The sequence below is a fragment of the Capricornis sumatraensis genome, chromosome 11 (genome assembly GCF_032405125.1).
Source record: "Capricornis sumatraensis isolate serow.1 chromosome 11, serow.2, whole genome shotgun sequence".
Classification (NCBI taxonomy): Eukaryota; Metazoa; Chordata; class Mammalia; order Artiodactyla; family Bovidae; genus Capricornis; species Capricornis sumatraensis.
Genome location: NC_091079.1, coordinates 80,523,117 through 80,549,571, shown reverse-complemented (window position 1 = coordinate 80,549,571; position 26,455 = coordinate 80,523,117).

Genomic DNA, 26,455 nt, shown 5'->3' with positions numbered 1-26,455 from the left:
ACTTATTCTGGGGCTTCTTGCCACCTGAGATGGCCTATACTCTGTCTCAATAAATCTATTGACACTTCCTACCTATCCCTTTGCCTCTCAATGAATTCTTTCTACACCTAGACACAAAGAACCTGATCTTCATTAAGTCCTAAGACCAGGTGTGTGATTTCAATGAAAAGACAATGGGTTCAAGTCCCAGCTCATGGGTTCAAACCTCAATCAGAGTTTGGGCTGGGTTTGAATTCCACAGGAGTTGCACAGTTTCATCCCATGTGAGACCAAGTATGCGGCTTCACCTTCATCTGGATACACTCAGAAGTCCTCTGACTGATGCGTTTTTCTCTGAACTATTTGGACCCAAACCAAAGTTCCCTCATCACCAGGAGACACGCCCCTTGCTCTAGGCAGCTGTACTGCTTTCAGTACAGCAGAGAGTGACTTGCTTCTTCCCACCTCAGAACCATCTGCAGGGGTCCCCACACCTTCCCAGAGGTGCATGTTCAATACTCCGCGGGAGAGTCTCCAGCCTTCCAAGGCCCCTACACCAGCCTGTAAGGACAGCTTTGCCCAGCCAGCCTGCCGAGGCTTTGGAGGACAGTGCATCGATAAAGTCTAGACTGGAGATGTGGAAGAAAAGGAAAGAGGAGACAGAAAATAATCCTAATAGTAATAATAAGACAGCTGCTAACACTTCCATAGCACCTATCATGTACCAGGTACTATTTTAAGTCTTTTACAGCTGACAACATTCCAATCTCAACAACTCTGGGCTATAGATGCTCTCATCCCCACATCAGAGGCGAGGGATCAGAAGCAGAGAGGGATTGAGGATCACCCCCAAGTCTGAGAGGTTCAAAGGCAGAATGGGAACCTAGGCAGTATGGTTCCAACAGCCACACTTCAGTCAAGAAAAGACGTTGCGTAGGCTGGATGTTTCTGGAGTCTCAGAGGAGTTGCAAGCTGTGACAGAAGAAAGGGGCTTCTGAGAAATGCTACTGAGTCAACTCTCAGCAGAGGAGGTGCAAGCAGAGCTTGGAAGTCCTTTCTAACGACGTCTGGTTAACAAACATCTGTGAACAGACTTGGAGCCAAGAGCCACTGGGCTGGTATTACCACGTCCAGCCTCCATCTCCTCCCATGTTTCCCCATCCAGCCAACACACATGCATGAGTCAATAAAGGAAGCTCATGACTGGGAGAAGCAGAGCCTTCCCTCTCACCTCCCAGCCCCCACGCTCTCCCCACCGTGCTCAGAATCTTGTCACCCTACTGCTGTGAGTTGCTGAGGGGGTGGGATGGTGACCCAAGGGGGCTGGAGTGCCAGAGACACTCTGAGAAATGCCCAAGATAAGGAAGGCTTGAGCCCTCTGTGGGAGACATCTAAGAAGGGCTAAGGGGCAGGGACAAGTCACAGTGTGGGGCATCACGGCGGCCTATATCCTCCAGTTTAACCAAACTCAGCCAGCCACACAGGCTGAGTTTGAGAGGCTGGTTTGCAGTCTGTCAGGGATTACCGAGCGAGCCGTCCGAGAGCAGAGACCAGGGACAATCCCCAACGTACTGCCGAGACCACCACAGTCTTGCCCAAGAGCTCACTTGGCTCTGTGAGAGGAGGGTTGAGAGCCCAGGAGATGGGGTTCCCGGCGTGGACACAGAAGTACAGCTGTTTCCTTTCAGCATGATTTTCTAGTCGAAACTTCAGTCATGAGCCAAGTCTCAGGGGTAGCAGAGGAGGCAGGAACCTAACACAGTAGAAAAACAGAGTTGACAGTAGGTATTTCCTCCTGAACTAGATCGGAACTCTCCTGGGCCGCAAAGAGGCACAGAATGGACCCAGGTTTAACACTCAGAGAGGTCTGGCTGGGAATCCTGAGGCCAGCATTTCTGTGTGACCTGAGAGAGATTCCATGACCTCTCTGGACCTCAGTTTCACCTTCTGTAAAAATGGGACTAAAAGCACTTCACAGGAGACACTTATCGAAGCCAGGCTCTCTCACGAGCTGTCCTTCATTCCTTCCTTTCTCAGCACCCCAGGGAGTGCTCCCATCCAACATTGCAAGCTGAAACTTCCCAGGGCAGGCCTGCCCCTCTTCCTCCCGCCCTCTGCCCTCCTTGTTCGCTGGGAAAGGACACAAGAACGGCTCCCACACAGCTCTGGGAGGAAGGCCCCTGAGCAGGACTAGCAGAGCAGGGGGCCTGAGGGGCTGGAGGGTCTTTGGCTGGCCCAGAGGCCTCAGGCAGGCAGGCTCCACCTACCTTCAGGGGAGAGATCGCAGGACCCTCACTCAGGGGTTTCCGCAGAATCCTGGGGAGCAGACCCCTCCCCAGGGTACCTGTGGGCAGCACACACAACTAGTCGCCCAGTGAATGCCCATGGATTGGCACCGCAGCCTTGCAGGAAAGGCCCACGGGCATTCGATGACCTCAGCCCCAGAGAATGTGGGGCAATTCAGCGTCGGGCCTGAAGGAGAGGTCAGTGCAGGCTGGCCCGTCTACAGCATCAGCTGAGGTGTGGCTCGGGGGTCAGGGTGACCTCTCAGGCCCACAGGAGGTGGCCTGTGGTGTGGTCGGGGGCCCTGGCGCACTTGTAGATGTGTTGGCAGCTGCCCGGAGAAGCCTGAACTGTTTCCAGGTTGTTTTCCAGGCTTCCTTCTGCAGCTGCTGGGCCCTGCCTATTCCCTCCAGGGAGCCAGAGCTCCGAGAAGAGGCCCAGGGCCTTTTCCCAGGGCCTGGGAGGCAGGCCTGGAGCCAGAAGCCTGGTCTCCCTAGAGTCCCTGACACAAGGCACCAGGCAAACAGGCCGGACTCTTTTCCAGAAGTCACTTCTCTCCCTTCCCCCATTGGAGTGGATGGGATGCCCATCCAAGGTGGCCAGATTGAGCAAATGAAAATACATGACGGCCAGCTCAATTTAAATCTCAGTTCAACAATGAATAATTTTTTTTTCATATAGGTATGTCCCATCCAATATTTGGACCATGCTTTTATACTAACAAAATGCTCGTTGTATTATCTAGAATTTACATGCAACAGGCCACGTTGTATTTTATCTGGCAACCCAGCCCCACCTCATTCTTTAAATTCTAAGAATATCCCCCTCTCTGCTTCTTATCTGGGAGGAGATATATGAACCTTAGAGCACCCTGGTTATTTTTCATGTTATTGTGGATGTAACTTGGTTTTAAAACTCTGGAATATCACTGACGTTTGTAAACATTTTTGAAGCTGATCTATTTTGTTAACTGGTTCAGACAATAAAGAGTCTGCCTGCAATGCAGGAGACCCAAATCCCTGGGAGAAGGGAATGGCAACCCACCCCAGTATTCTTGCCTGGAGAATTCCATGAATAGAGGTACAGTCCAGGGGGTTACAAAGAGTTGGACATGACTAAGTGACTCACACTTTCATTTTTCATTTCACAGTCACTTACTGTAATAAAAACCTCCGAAAATTTTTAAAAATCAAAAACTTCCAATGGATAATTTCTTTTCCTTCACATTTCTTTCTTACTTTTGTTACTCTTGTATGTTTTAGAAATGCCCTGCTAATATATAGGAAAGCATCCGATTCTTACCTTATTATCGGTGCTAAAGGCAAATACTCTTTCCCTTTCTCTCTCTTCTGTTGCTTTTAAGAAAAGTCCACCTTCCACCATGTACCCTGTTTCCCTTTGAAAAGGGAGGCTGCTAGGTTGGTCCCATCTCTCTCAAAAGGGGAGCTCAGAAGTGAATGACAGACACCCCGCGTGTGTGGACACTGTTGAAATTACTCTCTGGACTTGGAATGTCCTAAGGGCCAGGGCCAGAGAAGATCTCCAGTGAGGCATGCTTGGGGCTTTGGAAATGTGTCTCATCCACTTTTGTCTCCTGTTCCTTTTCCCACAACCCCACCGCCCCGCCCCCACCCGAAGTCTTTCAAGTAGCAGCACTGCAACATCCCTCGGCACAGGGGTAGACACAGGCACAGAGGTTCCAGGGCTCTGCCTCTGGGCGTTATGGCAGGGACCTGAGTGCGTCTTAGTTGCTCAGTCGTGTCCGACTCTTTGCGACTCCACAGACTGTATCCTACCAGGCTCCTCTGTCCCTGGGATTCTCCAAGCAGGAATACTGGACTGGGTTGCCATTCCCTTCTCCAGGGGCTCTTTCTAACCCAGGTCTCCTGCCCTGCAGGCAGATTTTTTACTGTCTGAGCCACCAGGGAAGCCCTAATGCAACACAGATGCTCTTAACACTGAGGGTCTGCCCTGGCAGCCCTCCGGCCCCTCCAAGACCCAGCTGTTCCTCTGGGTCCCTGGGGGAGAACCTTTGGGAACATCCAGCCCTCTCCAGGCAGCACCCTGGCAAGGGCCCAGCCTGGGGCCTCCTTGCCTCACAGGGGAGCCAGTGCCCGCCCTGCCCAGCATCCTCTGACGCAAGCTGTCTTCAGCCATGCCAGGCAGGGCCTCCTGGGCCAGCCTGCACCACTCCCTCCCTCCTCCCCCCTGCCTCCTCCCACGCCTCCCTCCCAGGATTCCCGAGGACTTTGTCAGGAGTGCCTCACACCGACATCACACCCACCTTGGCTCACAGAGAATGCATCTGCCACCCAGGGGTGGCTCTGGTGAGCTCCCAGGTTGCCACCTGGGCAAATGACTTAATAGCACTCACCCGCTTGCCCCACAGCCTTGCCGAGAGATTCTCCCCCCATTTTACATCATCTTCTTCCATCTCTTAGGGAGCAAAGTGGGTAAGCTCCCAGTCTCGGATTGAAATAGCTGGGTTCTAACCCTGGCTCTCTAACCCACTAAGTGGTTGCTTGACCGCTCAGTATCTCCGTTTTGTTACCTGTGAAAGGGAGGTCATCATCAGCTCTGTTTCCTAAGGCTGCTTCGAGGATGAAATGAGGCAAGTAAGCAGCATGTAAGGAGCTCAGAAAAATTCCTGGCACATAGTAAATTCTTATTAAACCTTAGCTGTTCACCATTTTCTAGACTTGCCAGATTCTTTTGTGGTCACCAACGTTTGGTCTCTGCAGTGGGCAGCACACAACACCAGGCACTAAAGGGGAGACAAAACAGCAACATGGTTGTTCTCATCCTCTGCTTGTGGGTCCCCTTGGAGAAAATCTGAAAGCACCTACATAGCAGATTTCTCTTGTGCTTTGTGGCCACTTTCCCATGAATCCTTTGAATGCTCTTCCTGTGTTTGGGTAAAATCCCACATTAGACGCCCATCCTTCCCAAGGTGAGAAGCCAGAAACTGAATTTCCCAGCCTGCCCTGCAGCGGGGCACAGGTTCATGACCAGGTTCCACCAATCAGATACATTCACCAGAGACCTGGAAGAAGCAGGAGACTGCAGGCACCTCAAAGGCAACTGACTCGCCTTCATAGTTTCCTATACGTCTCTGTAGAGGTTGTTATGACTTGAATTGTGTCCACCTCCCAGAGAAGAAAGCACACTGGAGTCCTAACCCTTTGTACTTCAGAACGTGACCTTTGTTGAGGATAAAGTCTTTCCAGAGATAATCCAGTTAATAAGGCCATTAGCTGCTGCTGCTGCTGCTGCTGCTGCTGCTGCTAAGTCGCTTCAGTTGTGTCGGACTCTGTGCGACCCCATAGACGGCAGCCCACCAGGCTCCCCCGTCCCTGGGGTTCTCCAGGCAAGAACACTGGAGTGGGTTGCCATTTCCTTCTCCAATGCATGAGAGTGAAAAGTGAAAGGGAAGTCGCTCAGTCATGTCTGATTCTTCGCAACCCCATGGACTGCAGCCTAGCAGGCTCCTCCGTCCATGGGATTTCCCAGGCAAGAGTACTGGAGTGGGGTGCCATCGCCTTCTCCGAAGGCCATTAGGGTGGGCCCTAATTTTATATGAGTGGTGTCTTTATAAAAAGGGGAAATTTGGACACACAGACACACAGGGAGAACACCCTGTGAAGACGCAGAAAGAAATCGGGGTGACTCAGAGGGAACCAACCCTGCCAAGACCTTGATCTCAGATTGCTAACGTCTAGAACTGTGAGAAAATAACATTTCTGTTGCTTAAGCCACCCAATCTGTGGTGCTTTGTTAAAGCAGCTATAGGAAATGAGTGCAGAGAAGCTCCCAGGCTTTTGTGTCAAATGTAAGCTCCTGAGAGCAGGAAATATTGTTTCTTTTCTGGCACCTAGATGGGTGCCTAATAAATATATGTTCAATACATGAATGTCCTCTTCATAGTTTACAACACAGGACAGAGAAAAGCCCTACGTTCAAAGACTGCCCACTTCTCATCCACTACCACTGGCTTCAGCGGTGGTCAGAGGACCATGCCTGCCCCTCCTGCCTGCAGAGGCCGCAGGGCCCACCTGATGCAGTAGGGTTGCAGGGGCTGTGTGGACCGCCCTGCGACCCTGTGGCTCTCGGCCTGACTGACTGATGAAGAGAGCATAAAAAAGTATTCTCTTAACTTTTTTTCATTTGACTTTTACCTTTTTTATTGGAGTAAAGTTGATTTACCAACTCTTTCATTGTAAAACCCAAAGCCCACCAGGCCCAGGGAAGGTTTCAGTAACTTCCTGACCCATCCTTTTCCCTGGCAGGGCATAGCTGCCCCAGGGGATCCGTGAGCATCAGCAAAGATATACTCTGGTCAGTACAATGGTTCTTGTTACACGTTGCTAGGCCTGACTTCTTTGGGGCCTAGTCTTAACTTCTTTGAGGCAACGGCCTGGGGAAAGTGGAAAGGTCTGCACAATAGAGTTGACCAGTCTGAGTATAGTTGGGCGGGACCTTCTCTCATTTAAACTGGGAGCTAATGAATGTGTGTGTTTGTGTGTGTGTGTGTGTGTGTGTGACTGTGTCTGTGTGTGTGTGTGTGTGAGCACACACATTAGTGTGTCTGTGGTGGGGGAGGGGAGGGAACCTAAGAAGGCTCTTTCTCAGAGGAAGAAAAGGCAGATGCCCATGTCCTGTGGAGTTAAGCAGCCTGTCCAGGCCTTTCTCCATCCTCATGTGCAGACCAGAGGATAAGGAGGGCTGAAGCCACCCAGACGGGTCACCAGGAGTCCACAGTGGGGTGGTGGTTGTGGGGTGACGCCTGCCCAGCAGGCTTCAGCCTCCAGGCCACACCCAGGACGGTCTGGGAACGGGCCTCCTCCTCTGTCAGGAAACGTGAGCCTCCCGCTTGCACATGGGGCGGGCGTGTCTCTCACTTGGAGCTCTTTGTGCCCAGTGGGGAGAACGCTGGCCCTGGTTTGTTCTGGCGATTGCCCAGGCCCTGCCCACCTGCAGCCACCCCACCCAGGGGCTCCCTGCCTTTCTTCTCCAGCCACCCCACCCTTCCTCACAGCCGGCAGCCGCCCAGCGGAGGGCAGGGCACTAGGGAGGAGGCCTGGGCTCCACCGGAAGGGCAACCTCGGGAGCTGCTGGCTGGAGACCCGGGATGACTCCGAGGACGGCTCCTGGCCAGGAGAGGGCTCTGGGGCTGGCTCCCCAGGAGAGCGTGGTGGCTGCAGACGGCCCACATCCCCTGAGTACCGGCGCTTCCTGCTCACCCACCCCGGGTCAGGCAGGAGACAGCACCATCTGGCTCGTTGCTGGGGAGATACTATCACCGGAGGAGGTCCACGATTATAGCTGCAACCGTTCGTGTTCCTTTAAAAATTAAAAAAAAAAAAAAAAAAACCCACGACAAATCTCATGCTTGTCGGAGTTTTCCTCCTTCGCTGTCAGCTCCCATTATGAATTTGTGGCACTTTCTGTTGAGAGTTAATTACACGTTGTATGAAAGATACAGGGCTTCCTTTGACATTTCTTTCTCTCGATGGGCCCTAACCCTTTCAGAGGCCTTCCCGCGCTCCCTCCCAGTGCCGCAGGGAAGAAGGCCTGTCTGGCCCAGCCTCCCCAGCTCCCTACTCAGCCTGAAGGCTGGGGGCCTCCCCGAGCTGGTGAGCGGATGAGGATCCACCCACCCAGCTCTCATTTCCCATCCACTCAGGCCAGAGCGCTGGGGATTACAACACAGCACAATCGGAAGGTGTTATTGAAAGGTGGCCACGCACTTTGCCCACCATTTTTTTTGCCCCCCCTCCAGCCCGCCCTCCTCCCACCTAAACAGGTTGGGTCAGGCACAGGGCGACCTGCTTCCTGAAGCCTGAAGCCATCACTCTAGAGAGGGCCCTGGGAGGGGACATGCCCTTTTCAGGCTGAGACAGAGTTCCACAGCTGCTGGAGCTCTCAGTTCTTTTTTTTTTTTTTAATCATGACTCCCACACGTGGCTGTCTTCATTCTCGGGATATTTCGTTCTCCCAATGGCTCATCTTTTCTCCCTGAAGCAACAAGTGTGGACTAATACCCTGAATGCTGGCCTCCTTGTGGTGTTGAGTTTCACCTACTGACGAGATGGCTAATTGCACAGCTGCCTCCCTTCTCTCCCCCAACCCGAAGCTACAGCTCCTCTGGGTCTGGACAAGTCACAGCCCACAGGACCCAGAGGGTGTTCTCAGCCAGCCCCTGCCCTAACCCGGCACACACCTCAAAGTAGAGAACATTCCGTCTTCTAACATCGTTCCCCTAAACCATTCGTTAAGGGCATCTCAGTTCAGTTCAGTCACTCAGTCGTGTCCGACTCTTTGTGACCCCATGGATTGCAGTGCACCAGGCTTCTCTGTCCATCACCAACTCCCAGAGCTTACTCAAACTCATGTCAATCGAGTCGGTGATGCCATCTAACCATCTCATCCTCTGTCGTCCCCTTCTCCTCCTGCCTTCAATTTTCCCCAGCATCAGGGTCTTTTCCAATGAGTCAGTTCTTCCCGTCAGGTGGCCAAAGTATTAGAGCTTCAGGTTGTGAGTTAAAAGTGATCACATCTATATTACGATGCTGAACTAACGGCATGTGGAATACATGCTTGGTAATAGGGCAAAGCTTTTCCTGTGGGCCGACATTCTCCTGCAACTGCTTTTCTTAATTCCAACCTAGGTTAGGGGCTTCCCTGGTGGCTCAGACAGTAAAGAATCTGCCTGCAACGCAGGTTAGACCTGGATTCAATCTCTGGGTCAGGAAGATCCCCTGAAGTATTCTTGCCTGGGAAATCCCATGGACAGAGGAGCCTGGCAGACTACAATCCACAGGGCTGCGGAGAGTCGGACACGAGTGAAGGACTAACACTTTATCACTTATCAGGCTAGAGTCTGGAATGTTAACTCGTTTTCATTATTAGCCTAACGTAAATTAAGACACACCACCTGCTGTTGCTTAATTCCAAAATAAAATATAATTATGAATTTTCTATTATTTTGAATATTTGGTTTGCAGCTTCCTGTCCTAGGGACAACCAAGAGTAAACTTTAGAAAAACAATAACTTCTCTGTTTATTTGGTTTTATTCCTCAAAACGACTGATGTGAGAAACCATGCTGGATCCATGCTGGATTACTGATGAGTGGGTATCCCTAGCCTCTAAGATAAGGGGAATTCAAACTCAAGTGTGCAGAGCCTGTAAGAATGCAAATTCCTGGGCCCAGTTTAGTAGGCCTGGGGTGGGGCCTAGAATTCTGCATTTTAAAATAAGCATCATGGGTAATTCTGAGGCAAGGAGCCATCCAGCTACATGTTGAGAAATTCTAGAGAGGTTACAGCTGTGGCTTATAAACACAGAAATCAGCTGGACACCCAGCAGCTGCTACTCTCCTCCCAGCTAGAACTTTCCTGGAATGTATATTCCAGGAAACTATTTATATATCTATTTTTAAAATAACATTAGGGCTTTTTTCTCCTTAGTTATCAAGCTAATGTGGAGAACATATATAGCTCCATAATAATAATTTTTTAAAAAAATCACTCATAATCTCTCGTAGGAAGGGGGGAGACTGTTAACATTATATTGATACTTTTCTTCCGTGTTCATTTTTAAAATAAAATTGACAACATATGGAATATATCATTTCACTTTTTTCATGCTTCAAATTTTTTTCCTGGAGATATCATTTCTAAAATCTATTAGCACCCCCTCATGTGGGATGCGGCTTATTTTAATAACCATCCTTAACTGTTGGACGTTAAAGTTGTTTCTAATAAACAACACTGAGAAGACCTCTGTGCATTAAGTTTTACAACATTTTTGATGCTTTTCTCCAGCTGGATTCCTAGTGGTGCGTCGCTGGATTAAAGGATATGAGTGTTCCTGAGACTCCTGACAGGTGGATGCTAACTTGCTGTTTCTATCTGCCCCCTTGCTGGCACAGGGCAAGACACCCATGTTGACTACCCTCTTGGCCTGTGCAGGAGCCTGTTTATCAAAGGCATCACTCTTACCACATGTTACAGGCTGAACTGTTTTTCCTTAGAAGATACTGTGAAATCCTAAACCCCCTCCCCCCCGGCCAGCACCTGCGGATGTGACCTTATTTGGAAACAGTCTTTGCTGGTGTAATTAAATTAAGAAGAGGCGATTAGAGGACTCCTCTGATGGTCCAGTGGCTGAGACTCCGTGATGCCAATGCAGGGGGCCTTGTTTGCTCTCTGGTCAGGGAACTAGATCCCACATGCTGGAACTAAAGACCCTGTGTGCCACAACTAAGACCCAGTGGAGCCAAATAGGGTGGCACTAGAGATGAAGAACCCGCCTGGCAGTGCAGGAGACATAAGAGACGTGGGTTCGATCCCTGGATCAGGAAGATCCCATGGAGGAGGACATGGCAACTCACTCCAGTATTCTTGCCTGAAGAATCCCATGGACAGAGGAGCCTGGTGGGCTGCAGTCCATAGGGTCGCACAGAGTTGGACACAACTGAAGCGACTTAGCATGCACAAATAAACAGAAATAAATATTTTTAAAAAACAAACAAAGAAGAGGCTATTAGGGTGGGCCCTTATTCAATGTGACTGCGGTTCTAATAAAGAGACTGCCATGTGAAGACACACACAGAACGCCATGTGCTAACAGAGGCAGAGATTGGGGTGAAAAAGCTGCAGGCCAAGGAATGCCGAGGATTGCAGGAGGTGTTGAAAGAGCCTAATAAATGCTTATTCACTGAGTCAAATCCTAGAGTTTGAAGGAAAAGTGCAGAGTTTATATTCTGGGTACCCCTGTGCCCAGAATAAATCAGACCCTGCTCCGGTGGGTGATGGGTCCCAGAGCCTCATGCTGGGCCCTGGACTCACACGAGGGCCCTTCCTTGGAAAAGACAAGGAAGGATTCTACCCAGAGTCTCAGAGGGACCAGGGCCCTGCTGATAACTCCAGCCTCTAGAATTCCGAGCAAATACATTTCTGTTGTGTTAAGACAGCCAGTTTGTGGTTCCTTGGTTATGGAGTCCTAGGAGAATATACTATACATTCTCTGGACTGGTGTCAGATGGACCAGAAAGAGCTGAAACTTAAAGTGTTAGTCACTCAGTCATGTCTGACTCTTTGGCACCCCATGGACTGTAGCCGGCCAGGCTCCTCTGTCCTTGGGATTGTGCAGGCAAGAATACTGGAGTGGGTTGCCATGTCCTCCTCCAGGGGGATCTTTCTGACCCAGGGATTGAAACTGGGTCTATCTGCATTGCAGGCAGATTCTTTACTGTCTGAGCCACCAGGGAAGCCCAGAAAGAGCTGAGGTGAGGTGCAAAGAACAGTTCTTACTCCCTCTTCCAATGGTGTCCAATGCAGCCCGTCAATCTGTCCTTCCTGGGAATGTGATCTGCTCCCATTCACAGAAGCAAGAGTCCAGGGCCCGGTGTGAGGCTCTGGGACCCATCATCCACCGGAGCAGGGTCTGATTTAGTGTTTTCCCTCAGGGTCACATCTCACCTGGCACAGGGGTACCCAGAATATAAAATTTTCACTTTTCCTTCAAACTCTTGGATTTGACTCAGTGAATAAGCATTTATTAGGTTCTTTCAACACCTCCTGCATTAAAGGCTCAAACATGCCAATGTCTGGACAAAGGTCATCTTTGCCACTGATTAGGCCTCAGAATGATTCATTATTAAGTTTCTCTCAGGCCTGAAATCCACCACTGGCTGGCAGATTGTGCTGCTCTTAAATTCCTTACCTCTCCTAGAGATGTTGGTCTTTTTGCTCCAGTGGCTTCTGAAAAATAGCTAAACATTCTCTCAATTTGACGTTCTTGACCCTGGACAGAACCTAGACAGAACCCCAATGGAGAAGATTTTACACTTAAGGAAGTTGTTACCCCCAACAGCTAAACCATTTAATTTTTATTGGAGTATAGTTGGTTTACAACGTTGTGATAGTTTCAGGTGTACACTGGGCACCCTCTGGGCCATCAATCACTTCCTCTGGTCCTCCAAAGAGCCCCAAGAAGTAGGTATAAGGATCTCTATTTTACAGAAGAAACCTAGGCACAGACAGATCAGCAGGTGGCCCAAGGTAGTGGAGCTCAGACAGAGAAAAACCAGAGCTGGAACCACATTTTTCTCACACAGAGGGTCCCTGGCCCTCTGCTCCACTGGTCAATGACAACTGGAGAAGGTTAGCTTTTCAGTGGCGTGACAAATGCTACCATGCAGTGCCAGATGTTTTGAGGAGTAACGCCAAGTCCTTTGAGGGTGTTCCTAGTTTGGCTCGGTTTCCTCTCCAACTTTTCTGGCATGTGCAGTGATACAGAACTTGGTTACATGACTCCCTGAAAACAGACCGATCTCTGCCAATTCGTCTCCTAAATTCGTATCTCACTTTCAATATATCCATTCCCCAAAAGTTGCGAGGAAAACGAGTTCTCCAAATGCATATGAGGAACCTCATATTCAACAACACGCCTGGAAAATGTTTTGTAAAGGAAGGTAGCCCCTACTTTATCTGTTATAGCATTGCAGAATTTACACATGACATGTTAGCTTCAGTTAGGGCCACCCGCGTTCCTGGGTGCGCGTGTACAGTCAATGGGTGGGTTGGCTTTAGTGAGGTACACTTAGGTCCCATCGATCCTCTGCCTAGTGACGCAGTCGTGTCCGACTTTTGTGACCCCATGGACTGCAGCCCGCCAGGCTCCTCTGTCCCTGGGATTCTCCAGGCAAGAGTACCAGAGTGGGTTGCCATTCCCTCCTGCAGGGGATCTTCCCGGCTCAGGGATCAAACCCGGGTCTCCTGCATTGCAGGCACTCTCCTTACCGCCTGAACCACCAGAGAAGCCCATAGGGAAGGTTCTAAGGGGAGGCACACAGGCTCTTCCTGCTAAGCAGCTTGCAGGGGTCCATCAGGCAAACAAGCCAGGGTCACAAAGGCTGAGCTGAATCGGGAGGCAAAGGGCAGGGTGGGTCAAAACTCAGGATGAGGCTCTCACGGAGGCAGCAGACACAGCAAACAGGAAGCACCCTCAGACACGAAGAAGGCTGCCAGGCCAAGCATGGAGCAGAAGAGGACGGAGCTGACAGCTAATTCACTTCCTCATGCGTTCCACCAGGAAGGAGTTGCAAAGATGAAACTCTGGGCCTTTTCAGCAGGCCTCTGGGTAGAGAGGGAAGCTGAAGACAGCAAAACCTCTCTCTCTCAGGCCAAGCAGAGCGTGGGAAGGCTGACAGTGCAGGTGCCAAGGGCCACAGGCACGCAGATCAGGGAGTGGGAGAAAAGAGATCGACAGAGGTCATGATAACTGCCTCTGACACACACACACACGCAAAAGCAGAATCTGAAACAGTGGAGGAGGCAGCCCCTACAGAGGGCGTTCTCAGCATGAAGAAAAAAAAAAAGTGGAAGTTGGGGGTTGCAGTGTTTGTGGCTTCAGTATCCGGCCAGAGGCCCCTGCTGCACGTGGCCTCAGCTCCCAGGATAAACCCCAGCTGGTCCAGCCCACCAACTTCCCCCGAAGCACAACCACCCAGGGCCCAGGACCTTCTGCTCCTAACAGCGCCCATGAGGATCCCCAGCCAGTCCTTCTGCTCTTGGATGCCACAGGGCTCCGCATCTTGTCCCACCTCAGCAAATGAGACCCCTTGGTTTCCCAAGAGCTGTCATTTTTACCTCTTCTACAGAGGTCTGGAGGACAGAACTTCCCAGGAGTCCAGCTCAATGTGGTTTTGACCAGGCGGGAATGAGCCACCCACCTGCACACTTGGGAGAAGGCAGACTTCTCCCAAGTGTGCACGAGGGGAAGGGGGCCGGGAGCTCTGCTCTGCCTGGGTCTGAACGAGGGTCACACAAGGTGAGAGGCAGCTCACTGGTCCTGGGAGGTTGCACTGACAAACAGCTCTGCACAAACCCGGATGGGTTCTGGGCACTCAGCTGTTGTGCTCCTTCTGCCTGCAAGATGAGACCCGGACACCCATCCCGGGGCTGGCATCACTTGCTGAGCCGTGGCTTTGGAAAGAAGGGCAAGTCAAATCCCGGAAAGAGACTGAGAATGAATTCCAGCTGGAAGCCCCCCACCCACAGCAGTTGTATAGGGTGGGGTGAGATGAGATGGACTAGGAGGGGAGGAAACCCAGGCGCCTGTGGAGGTCTGTTGCCTTTCTGTCTTCCTGGCTCCTCTCCATTCCTTCCTGTCTGACAAGGGCAGGGCAAAGGGTCAAGGAACTTCTAGGTGCAAGCGGGTGCTCTTTAAAAGGTCTTTTGTCCTTGAGCTACCTAGAAACCTTGTGGCTCAGCTGGTAAAGAATCCACCCACCATGAAGGAGACTTGGGTTCGATCCCTGGGTTGGGAAGATCCCCTGGAGAAGAGAAAGGCTACCCACTCCAGTCTTCTGGCCTGGAGAATTCCACGGACAGTATAGTCCATGGGGTAGCAAAGAGTGGGACACACTGAGTGACTTTCATTTTCACATCCTAGACCCACAGGAGGCAGCCTCTCAAAGTGGTTGCTGAACCCAGACAGTGGCAGATAATAGCCTTCAGAGACTCCAGCCTCTTACCCAGAGCAAAAAAAGCTCAGACTCCACCTTCCTTCCTGCAGCTAATCCATTTTCTCTCCTCAGGATTTTGGCCTAGTACCTCAGGTAACAGGAAACTCACCTTTCCAAGGACTGCGGTTACGTCCTTGGCAGGTTCTTAAGATTTTCCTTTCTTTTTGTGCTTCCTTTTTCCTTCCTACCACTCTCCTCACCTTCACTGGATGGCCACCCACCCCCAGTTTACTCAGCCTCTCAAATTCTTCCACCCCTGGACAGATATCCTCTTTGAGGTGGTGGTGGGCAGGGGCGGGGTGAGAGAGAAGACCCTTCAGCTTCAACCCCATCCCACCGCGGGCAGAGGAGGCAACTAGGTTGCTGCTGCTGCTGCTAAGTCGCTTCAGTTGTGTCCGACTCTGTGCAACCCCAGAGACGGCAGCCCACCAGGCTCCCCCGTCCCTGGGATTCTCCAGGCAAGAACACTGGAGTGGGTTGCCGTTTCCTTTAGGCCAGGGCATTTCTGCAAGGCCATCCCTGGGCAGGCAGGGCCGGCCCTCCGAGGCTCGGCCAGAGCTGCTCCCATCAGAGGGATCTTGGGCCGCCTTCTCCAGACACGAAGGTCCCCGGCTGGCTTGGGGCCGAGCGTGTCCGCCGCGGCGCATCTCCTCCCCGAGAAACGTGGCCTGGGGCCTTTCCCAGCAGCGGCCTCTCCTTCCCCCACGCCTCCGCGAGCCACCCACCCCGCGCCGGCTCCAGCACGTGGCTCTGGGCGCAGGTTTCCTCTCCACCCCCGCCGCTCTGCAGGGCGGTTTTCACCCTCTCTGTTCCCCCTAACCGCCCCCTGCACCCCCCACCCCCGTGACTTCTTGTAAAAAAAAGCGTCGCTGGTCCCCACCCACCTCCGCCCTCCCGCGGCTGCCGGACCCAGCCGCCCCGCCCCCTCCGCCTCCCCCGGAGGCAGCGCTTTCTCCCCGCCCCTGGCAGCGGGCTCGGCTTCGGAAACTGTTGACTCAGAGGGTGGCCGGGCGGCCAGCGTCTGATGTCAGCTTGGACTGGGGCCAGGAGTGGAGAGGCGCGGGGAGGAGAGCGCCGCAGGCGGGCGGGAGCCGGGGGTGGGGTGGGGAGGGCGCTGGAGGCGGGAGGAGCCCGATGCCCCGCGCGGGGAGCGGAGCGGGGTCCGCCCGGGGCCGGTGGGGGTGGCGCGGGGGCCTGCGCTCGGCGTCCCGACTCGGGGCTGCGCGCTCGGGGACTGCGGCTGCCCGGGCGCCCGTGAGTCACGGTGCGTCACCGGAGCAGATGCCCCGGCGCGGCTGGAGGCTCCCGGGCTCCCGCTGACTCATCAGAAAGCCCTGCCGCGCGGCCCGGGAGGCGGGAAGCCGGGGGGGTTGGGGGGAGCGGGAGGAGGGAGCGGCCCGGGCCGGCGGCCGGCGAGGTCATCTGAGGCGCTCAGAGCCGGAAAACCCCAAGGAGGCGTCTGCGGCAGCGGGAGCGCTGGGGTGGGCGCGGCCGAGGGGAGCGGGGACCACTGGCAAGCTGCCGGGGTCACCTGCGGCGCGGGCCGGCGGCGGGCGACCGCAGGAAGGAACAAGCCCCCACACCGCCGGCACTGGGCGGGCCGCCTCCAGGACCCCCTCCCCTTCCGCGATCTGGCCGTGCGGCGCGGGACCCCGGGGCGGGTGGGCTCCAGGAGCAGGCGGTCCCGCGGCACCAGCGCTGGCCCCCGACGGCCCCCCGAAGTGGCGGGGTTCCAACCCCCAACCCTCTTTAAGACTTCGGGGGGGGGTGTCTGTGGGAAGAGACCGCACCAGCATGCAGGCCTCCACGCCCTCGTCTCCCGCCCCGCTCTCTCGACCCGCCCCTCCCCCGAGGAAGCCGCTCCGGTGCTGGGGACACCACGTGCTGGGTCAAGGCCTGGGCTCGGCTCTTTCCTGTCGCTGCCGGCTAACCACAAGCCCCCCCTGGCACTCAGAAAATAGAGCGGCGGGGCCATGGAACTAGCAGCAAAGGGGCCTGAGCGGAGAGGGTGGATCTGTGTGACTGTCCACCCTGCCTGGGAACAGGGACAACTTCTGTCGCATTCAGGAAATGCGTGCAGCCCCTCCAGGCAAGGCGCCCCCAACTCCAGGGACAGGCGGGGCAGGAAGAAGCCACAGAAGGTCCCTTCCTGCATCCACAGCCTGGCCAGGGAGACGACCCTGGGCACACCCTGGCAGTGACAGACCGGGAACTGGGGCGGGGGTGGGGAGGGTGGGGGGGAGGGCCAGGCGCCTACAGAAGCCCCCGGGAGGAGGCCTCCTGGTGGAGCTGGCATGAGGGCAGGGACCTTGAAGAGGAATGATTTGAACAGATGGGGGAAAGGACATTCCAGACGGAAACAAATGCCTGGAACCAAAACCTGGAGGGGGAGACAGCGGGCGAGTTCTGGGAACAGCAAGCAATCCAGTTGGACTGGAAGAACAGAGGCTCACAGAGCATCGGAGCTTGGCAGCATAGAGGTGGATCTGAGAAGCAGGCCCGGTGGCCCAGAGGGGACCTGGAGCTGCGGGGTCTCGCCCTCTGCCTCCCCCCCCCCTCCCCCCCCCGGGCACCGAGTCATGCCAGTTCCCAGACTGATGGATTCTTTCCAAGAATTTGTCAGCCACAGCTGCAGGAGCCATCCTGCCTTGGATGGCTTTTATTAGCTGGTCTCTAATGCAAATCCTCCTTTGTTCAGATTTCAAATACTTTCCTATTCTGTTCTTTGATCACACTCTGTATTGATTTCCCTCAGGATTTCTCAACCCCAACAGCACACTGAAATTACCTGGGGGTGCTTTAGAACACACAGATGGTGAAGCATGGGCCCCCTTCCCACCAGGTGATATCACTGGTCTGGGGTGTCCCAGGCATCAGCATTCTTTTACCGGGGAGCCAGGGGTGAGAGCTGCTGATGCAGATGGTCACCATCGAGAGGGTCCAGACTCAGAGTAGGGGGCCCCAGGCCTGAGAGCCGCACTGACAAAGATCTCCAGGAGCAGTTGGACGCCCCAAGGCTGGAGTTGAAATGTGTTTCCCAAGCATCCACTCTGCAGCTGAGGCCAAAGTTTCCAACAGGAAGGGTGGGTGAGGCTTCTGTTTGTTTCCCAAGAGCCAACTGGCCTTTCAAACCAGTGATAACCATGGGGGAACCTCACCAGCGGGAGGACCAGGCAATGATAGGAACTGTAGCCATTTCCCGTTGACAATGCCACATGGCAGCTGGAAGGGGCCCTAGGTGGAGGTGGCACCACCTCCTGTGACACTCAGTGGTCCTCAGAGGTGGAGGAGGATCCAGCTAAGGACAGACTGGGAGTGCCAGGCAACAGGACCTCTGCTTTCTTATGGGCAAAAAGGAGATGATTCCCACCTCCAAGGTTCTTCAGAGCCTTGGGATAAATCACCCCAGCATGGGGGTAGTTTTCAGTAAGCATTCTTTTCTTCCTGTTTTGCTAGGAACTCACACATTGAGGGAAAATGTCCCTATCTGGGCCTCTCAGCTTTCTCAGCATCTGTCCACAGGATGACCCTGAAACCCTAGTCAGGGATAAAGGAAAGTCAGGTTGAGGAACTTGGCAATGGCCCATCTCCTCCAAGGGAAATGACATTGATTAACAAGGGGGTGCAGATATATAGCCTTGAGCCTGGGGAGGATCTACAGCTCCAGAAAGAATTTCTTGACAAAGGGCAACTTTGCCAAAAGGACGCATGAGAGTCTGTGAAAGTGGGAGATTAATCCTGAGCACCCAACCCTGTCACCACCAAGCAGTGTTCCCATTTGACAGCTGAGAAAACCGAGGCCGAGTGACACTCCACTGCTTGGTGAAGCAGCCAGACAGCAAGTGGCAGAGAGCTGGGACTGGAATCTGAAAGACCAGCAGTTAAATGCAGTGGGGCTAGCCCTCCCCGCCTTTTGATTCTAAGATCCTGGGTTTTTTGAGTTTTTCATATCAAGGCTTGTTCACAATCAGAGTCCTAGAAAGGCCACACTTGAAAACCTAGAGCTGAGGCATTTAACCCAAGGAGAAGGTGGGTCACTGAAATGCTTGTGCACTCTTCGCCCTTTGAATCCTCACCACCGACAAGAAAACTATGAAGGGTAACCAGTGTTGGTTGGTCTCGATGCGAGCCTACTGGGAGGTGGATATCGACTTTTCCCATTTTACAGACGAGGAAACCGAGCAGGACCGACGCTGGGAGTCGATTCTGGCTGTGTTCTGACGGCATAAATTCCTTCCCCGCTCCCTGAGGGTGGCCTGACCACCTACGGCGGACCCGACTGGTGACCTGGCCGCCCTCCCGGGCCAGACTCCCCGCGGCGGGTTGGCCCGGGGCGCGGCGGGGCAGACGAGCCGCGGGAACGGAGGCGGCGCGGGCGCGCACGCACACACGCGCCGGGGCGCAGGGCGGGGGCCGCGGGCGCCGGGAGGAGCGCGCGTCCCTTCCCCCTCCCCTGGGAACCCGCGCGCGGGGAGGGCTTGGCCGCTCCCCGCCCCGACCGCCAGGTGCCCAGAAACCCGGCCTCCTCCTCCCGCCCCCGCGCCTGTTCCCGGCGCAGCCCTGGTCTCGGCGGTCACGTCTCCCCATCCGGCTCCAAAGTACGAGTCAGCCGGCGGCCCGGCCGACCCCGCGGAGGGGCGGGGGCAGGGGAAGGGCGGCGCCGGGGGCGGAGGGGGGCCGGCGGCCCGGGCGCGCGAGGCCCTCTCCGCCCTCCCGCGCGGCGCGGGCGGCTCTTGCCAGGAGCCCAGCCCGGCCCTGGGGGCGAGGCGCAGGGGAGGTCGCCGCGGCGAGGCCGCCGCCCGGCTGGGGCGGGAGGCGGGGCGAGGGAGAGGCCCGGCGGGGGATGCCAGGAGGCCGCGCCTCCGGAGCGGCGCGCGGGCCGGTGTTGCTGGGGAGGAAAGCGCGGCCGCGGCCCCGCGGAGCTCCGCGGGCGCGGCGCCCTCTACTGCTGCGCTGTAGAACTGCACTGAGCCTCCTGCCCGAATCTACAGCTATGCCGCGGCGGCTGCGGAGGGGGAAGACGGATCTGGTCTAGTTCATTGATATTGCTAGTTAGTTAAAGATCACCATTCTCTTAAAGAGAATGGACTATAAAGAAAGCTGAGCGCCGAAGAATTGATGCTTTTGAACTGTGTTGTTGGAGAAGACTCTTGGACTGCAAGGAGATCCAACCAGTCCATCCTAAAGGAAATCAGCCTTGAATATTCATTGGAAGGACTGATGTTGAAGCCGAAACTCCAGTACTTTGGCCACCTGATGCGTAGAGCTGACTCATTGGAAAAAACCCTGATGCTGGGAAAGATTGAGGGCAGGAGGAGAATGGGACGACAGAGGATGAGATGGTTGGATGGCATCACCGACTCGTTGGACATGAGTTTGGGTAAACTCCGGAGTTGGTGATGCACAGGGAGGCCTGGCGTGTTGCAGTCCATGGGGTTGCAAAGAGTCGAACATGACTGAGCGACTGAACTGAACTGATTCTCTTAAAAATAATAATAATAATAATTAAAAAACGAGTCCTGAGCACTGGAGGAAAATTTGGAGACGTGGAGGAGAAAAAAAATATTACTCATATTGCCTGGATCAAGAAACGCTCTTGAAATTTTACTGTCCGCCCTTTCAGAGCTTTCTATCTGCTAATCTGTGTGCACATCCTTTATAGAATTTTTAAAATACAGTTTTGTCAGTCTTGTGAACATATAGGGGTTGTGTTGTTCACCGTACCCTCCTCAGTGTCTAGGAAACTGTTTAGCAGTGTTCCGGGTGCTCAAAAAACAATTGTTGTTTCTACCAACATGAAATTATGTTTTTCACACTTTCAGGATCTTCATTTTTAGCATGCTTACGTTTTCTTGTATACTCCCCTGAGTAGTAAACGATTGATGATAAAATGGTTCACTAGCCAGCCCCCTTCTAGAGTCTGAAGGAATGTGTTTGGAATTTAGATTTTTCACCGAGTAAGTATAAGGTAACCCCACCACCTCCATCACTAGCTGTGGGCTCTGGAACAACACCCTGTAATCAAACACACCACATTCCTACAGCAAAAAGGGTAAATAAAGACTATAAACATCTTCACGTCCCTTCTGTCAGGTTATGAGGCCAAATGACTTTACACCAAACTAAACAAAAAACTTGTGAGTTTCCAGAACATTTTGAATTTGAAGAGACTGCACTGAAATCTTGGACACAAGCGTTTGGAGATGTGAGTGAGTCTCTGCTGTGAGCTTGTGTTTTCCCATTTACCTCAGTCTCTTACACACTGCATGCTCAGTCTGTGTGTGGGCACGCGCGTGCTCAGTCACTTCAGTCATATCCGAGTCTTTGTCACACCATGGACTGTAGGCCAACCAGCACCTCTGTCCATGGGGTTCTCCAGGCAAGAATACTGGAGTGGGTTGCCATGCCCTTCTCCAGGGGATCTTACCAACCCAGGGATTGAACCCGTGCCCCTTATGACTCCTGCACTGGCAGGCAGGTTCTTTACCACTAGTCACCTCAGTAACCTCAGATAATTGAGGGGCCAGCTGATGCGATGTGAGTGAACATGGGGTGCTATGTGAAAGGGTAAAATCTGGTTGGGTTAGACCTTTGGGTATGGTCACACCTGCTTTTCCAAGCGGCCACCTTCAAACCAACGGATGTCACCACTTGTGTGGGTGCCTTGGTTTCTTCCTGGATTCACTTTCAGGGCTACACTGGTCCCAGTGGACCCTGCCTGGGGATTCTGGAAGAGAGCCAAATTCCCCCCAAACTCCCCCACCCCCCTAAAGTACTACTATGACCAAAAGGTCACAACAGTGATGTCCCCAGAAGGGCATGGGAACTGAGACATTCATCAGTTAACAATTGCCAGTTGTGCTGTTATCACCTACGCAGACCATATGTGGCCTCTGGGCTGGGCCTCTCTCTGAGCTCCAGACTGAAGACCCAGCCTCCTACTGTTATCCCCACCCCAGAGTCGCCTCAAATGCCACATGTCCAAGACCACACTCACAATCCTCCCCTCAAAACCTGGTCCTCTTTTCTGGGGACCCACGTGTCAGTGACCAAGCCCATCATGCCATCACACAAGCTGGAGGCGTAGTGCGTCTTCCATCCCCTCGTCCTTATCCAGCTCTGTGCCCATCTACCTCTGAAACAGCCCTCCACTGCACCACCCCCATCTGGTCCCAATGCCAGAGTCTCATCAAGCTGCCACTGTCAATTCTTGCCCTCCCTCAGGTCCCTTCTCCAGAATGAAGCCAGACAAATCCCTTTGAAACACAATCAGTTACTTTATGCACACCCCCAGGAGCAGCTCCAGGATTCATGGCTGCTTCACTTAGGATTTCTGCCAAATCATTTGATGTCTCTAAAACACACCCCAGCCCTAGCTATAAAAACAGTAATGCCACCTCCCTATTTCTTAGGATAAAAATAGAAATCCATAAAAAGGCCAGCAGAGCCCTGCTTGGGCTGGCCCTGTCCTGCACCATGCTTGTGCTCTGAGGCTCTGCCCTCCAGGGAAACTGGCCTTCTTCCCTAGCCCGTGAATTGCCATCTCCTGGACTTTTGTACTTGCTGTTCCCCTTGTCTGGAACATTCTCCCTCCATCTCTTTACCTATGTCAAGAGGTAGGTTCACTCTTCGTTCACATCTCACTGCAACTATCATTTCCCCAGGAAATCTGACCAAGCCATGTTCCCCATCATATGCTCTTTAGTATCAATGCTGCTCCCTCAAAGCTGAGGCTCTTTTGTGTAGTCTTATGTTGATTCCGTCAGGACACAGTCCTGTTTGGTTTGCCCATCACAGTGTTCCCAGTACCTAGCCCAATGCCTGGCATAAAGTAAGTGCCTCAGTGAATTCGTGTGTTCCATGAATCCACTTCCCTGTCTGCTCACCCATCGTGGGACAAGCCCAGGAGGAAGAACCGGAAGCACAAAAAGGAAGGGGGTGTTTGTGAGTTCCTTCTCCTACCCTTCAAAGAGCTTCTGGTATGTGCCACACTCTGGGAATATGAAAAAGATACACCCATGTCTTTAAGCGCTATTGGAAGATGGCAGACTGAGAAACCAGCTAACTGACTGCCTTCAAGATCTTAACTTTAAGTCCTAACAACTGACCCATGAATCTAGCGAAGCCATAGCCACACAGGGAAGGTTCACCAAAGTAAAGTAGATTCCTTCTTTGAACCTGAACCAATCAACAGTCCCTTATCTCCTAACCCACCAGCCAGCCCGAATCATTCCCTGTTTTTCCAGCTGACCTCAACCACTTGGTCCTACAAAAACCCACCCTGACCTCAAAGACCGAGAGGCTCCAATGGCTTGCCTGGTGTGTGGGTTTCTTGTATGCATCAGACTGAGTTAACTTGGCTTTGTGTGACATAGGCATGTCATTGGTGGGCCTGACACCCCAACTTGAAGGAAAAAGCCGCATTCTAAATGTTAAGAACCACATTTCTTGAGCATCCAGATGTTCCAGCCTTTGGTTGTATTGTCTCAGCCCAAGAACAAGGGTTCCCCCTTGGTCTAAGAGTTGTCATGGTAACTTGTTAGTGGGCGGAGCTCCCGCAGTTGTCATGGTAACTGCAAACCTGTACTTTGTTTGGGATTTGCGGTGGCAAAAGCTCATGCTAATGAGGGTGGGTGGATGGAGGAGGGGAGGGAAAGTGAGGAAGAATCCTCTCTTCCTCCTGGCTCCCACCCCTCCGACCTCAAAACCCACTGTGACAGTACAAAGGACAGAGAGGCGGAGGTTTGTGTGACTTCAGAAACATGATAGAACAGACGAATTTAATAACCACGTGAAATCGGCTAAGAAAACGGAAAAACTGCTTGCTACAACGTCGAGGAGCTGCGAGCAATAATGATCCACGAGTGCCATCTAGTGGGAAGAGTAGCCATTGCCGCCCAACCCCTGAGCCCTCCTTGACTGGCAGCTGCGTAAGAAGCCGGCTCGGTTCCCACCAACACGGAAGGCCAGCCACCTGCATCTGGGCCCTTGCTAGAAAAAAAAAAACATTTTGGGCTTAATGGGCCCTGGCGTTGTGCTCTACACTGTGGAAAGAAAGCCTCACTCATATCCTATGGATGCTTTGAATTTTGTTAAACAGTTCTAAAATTTGAATTTAAAGTGTTTCCCTTTTAACGCTGGCTGCTAGGAACCTAGGAGAAGGCAATGCCACCCCACTCCAGTACTCTTGCCTGGAAAATCCCATGGACAGAGGAGCCTGGTGGGCTGCCGTCTATGGGGTCGCACAGAGTCGGACACGACTGAAGCGAAGCAGCAGCAGCAGCAGCAGCAGCTAGGAACCTAAGAGACAAAGTGGGGTCAAACCTTAGCAGGACCAAAAGCGGTGATCACTTCTGGATTAACCTTACCTTTGCTTTATCTAAAGTTGTTTATTTATTTAAAGTGGTTTCACAGGTTTTGCCATGTGATAGCTTGTTTTTTTGGCTGCGCAGGGTCTTCATTGCTGTGCATGGGCTTTATCTAGTTGCAGCAAGAGGGAGCTACTCTCTAGCTGTAGTGCACAGGCTTCTGGTTGCAGAGACAGGCTCTAGAGCGTGGGCTCAGTAATTGTGGCACATAGACCCAGTTGCCCCCTGGCCTGTGGAATCTTCCCCAATCAGGGATTGAACACGTGTCCCCTGCATTGACAGGTGGATTCTTAACCACTGGACGGCCAGGGAAGTCCCTCTAGTTTCTATTTTATATGAAGGATATTTCAAATAATTTTTGGAAGAAGGTAGAGTCATCAGTAATTCCAGGCAGTCTCCATTACCAAAACATCTTATCCAGGAGTCATCAGGAGTGAGAGGTTTCTGAGCCCCAGGAAGATCAACAAGCAGGAACCCAGGCGACACAATGGGAAACACATGCTTAAACTTTGCCACATGCTGAGCACTTTTCTAAGTACTTTAAAGGTAAAAGTTCAGTTCAGTCCAGTCGCTCAGTCGTGTCTGACTCTTTGTGACGCCATGGACAGCAGCAGCACGCCAGGCCTCCCTGTCCATCACCAACTTCCAGAGTTTACTCAAACTCATGTCCATTGAGTCGGTGATGCCCTCCAACTATCTCATCCTCTGTCATCCCCTTCTCCTCCAGCCCTCAATCTTCCCAGCATCAGGGTCTTTTCAAATGAGTCAGCTCTTCACATCAGGTCGCCAAAGTATTGGAGTTTCAGCTTCAGCATCAGTCCTTCCAATGAATATTCAAGACTGATTTCCTTTAGGAAGGACTGGTTGGATCTCCCTGCAGTCCAAGGGACTCTCAAGAGTCTTCTCCAGCACCACAGTTCAAAAGCATCAATTCTTCGGCGCTCAGCTTTCTTTATAGTCCAACTCTCACATCCATACATGACCACTGGAAAAACCATAGCCTTGGCTAGACAGACCTTTGTTGGCAAAGTAATGTCTCTGGTTTTTAATATGCTGTCTAAGTTGGTCATAACTTTTCTTCCAAGGAGCAAGTGTCTTTTACCTTAAAGGTAAAAGCTCACTGAATCTTATAATCTGTTTTTTATAGGTGAAGACATGAAGCTCAGAGTTTGAGTACAATTTGTTTTACATCAAAGTATGGAAGAGGTAACTGAGAATCAGAGAGGTTAAATAACTCGTCCAGGGTCACACAGCTGGTAAGTGGTAGAAATGGAGTTAGGACGCCTCAAGTCCGTGTTCTTAACCACTAGGCTTGACTGCAGCCTCATGAACTCTGAGTCAGGCAGTAGGCAAGACCAACAAGCAGAATCAAAGCTCTGTTTCATGGTCACAGGCTGGAGGAGGAAGCAGCAGAGAGTTGGGGAGCTGTGCAGCGCTGAGCCACCTGCGGTTGCTTGGTGGGTAGTTGTGTGAATATTACACAGTTGTGGACTCCTGTCCGCCCCGCATGCTGGATGAGAGATATGGGGTGCCCTGGAGGGTCAGACCACTTACTGTAGCAGGCCTGAAGATCACGTTGGGGCTGGCCTCGCTCTCAGAATTCAGACCTGAGTTGAAAGGCTCTAGGACACCTCCTGGATCTTAAGTCCCCATTGAAAGACACTTTCAATCCAGGCTAGGGCTTGGGGGTATTTTGTTTACTGCCACCCCGATGCTGGAATAGTTCCTGGCCTCGAAATATCAAAAATTTGTTGGAGAACGAACAAGCAAATGAACGAATGAATGATAAAGTTATACTCACCCCTGGGCACGGCATGAAGGAGCCACGCTGAGAAGCGCTGTGGGATCTCACGGGATGTGTAGCAAGATAGCACTGTCTGTTTGAAGGCTGACCAGGGCCTAGAAAGCACAGGTCCCAGACGGGACTGCGGAGACGACTGACTGTAAAGCAGATGAGTGATTGAATCAGACCAGTTTCAGAAGCTCACCCTGCAGCCATAAGGATGGTGGCTCAAGGAGGAGATGCTGGTAGCAGATCAACTGGTAGAAGCCATGTAATAGTTCAGGTCAAAGAGAGGAGGCAAGGCTCCAGATCTCGGTCTCAGGCTGCCTCTGGGCCCTGCCGCCTTGAGGCCGTTTGGCGCTGTGGATTTTCTGGGTCATGCTGTGTGGGGCATGGGTTTGATCCCTGGTCAGGGAACTAAGATCCCACGTGCCACTTGATGGGGCCATTAAAAAAAAGGAGGTGGAGGAGGCTCATTTGGGTTGAAGAAGCTACTTCTTGGACATGC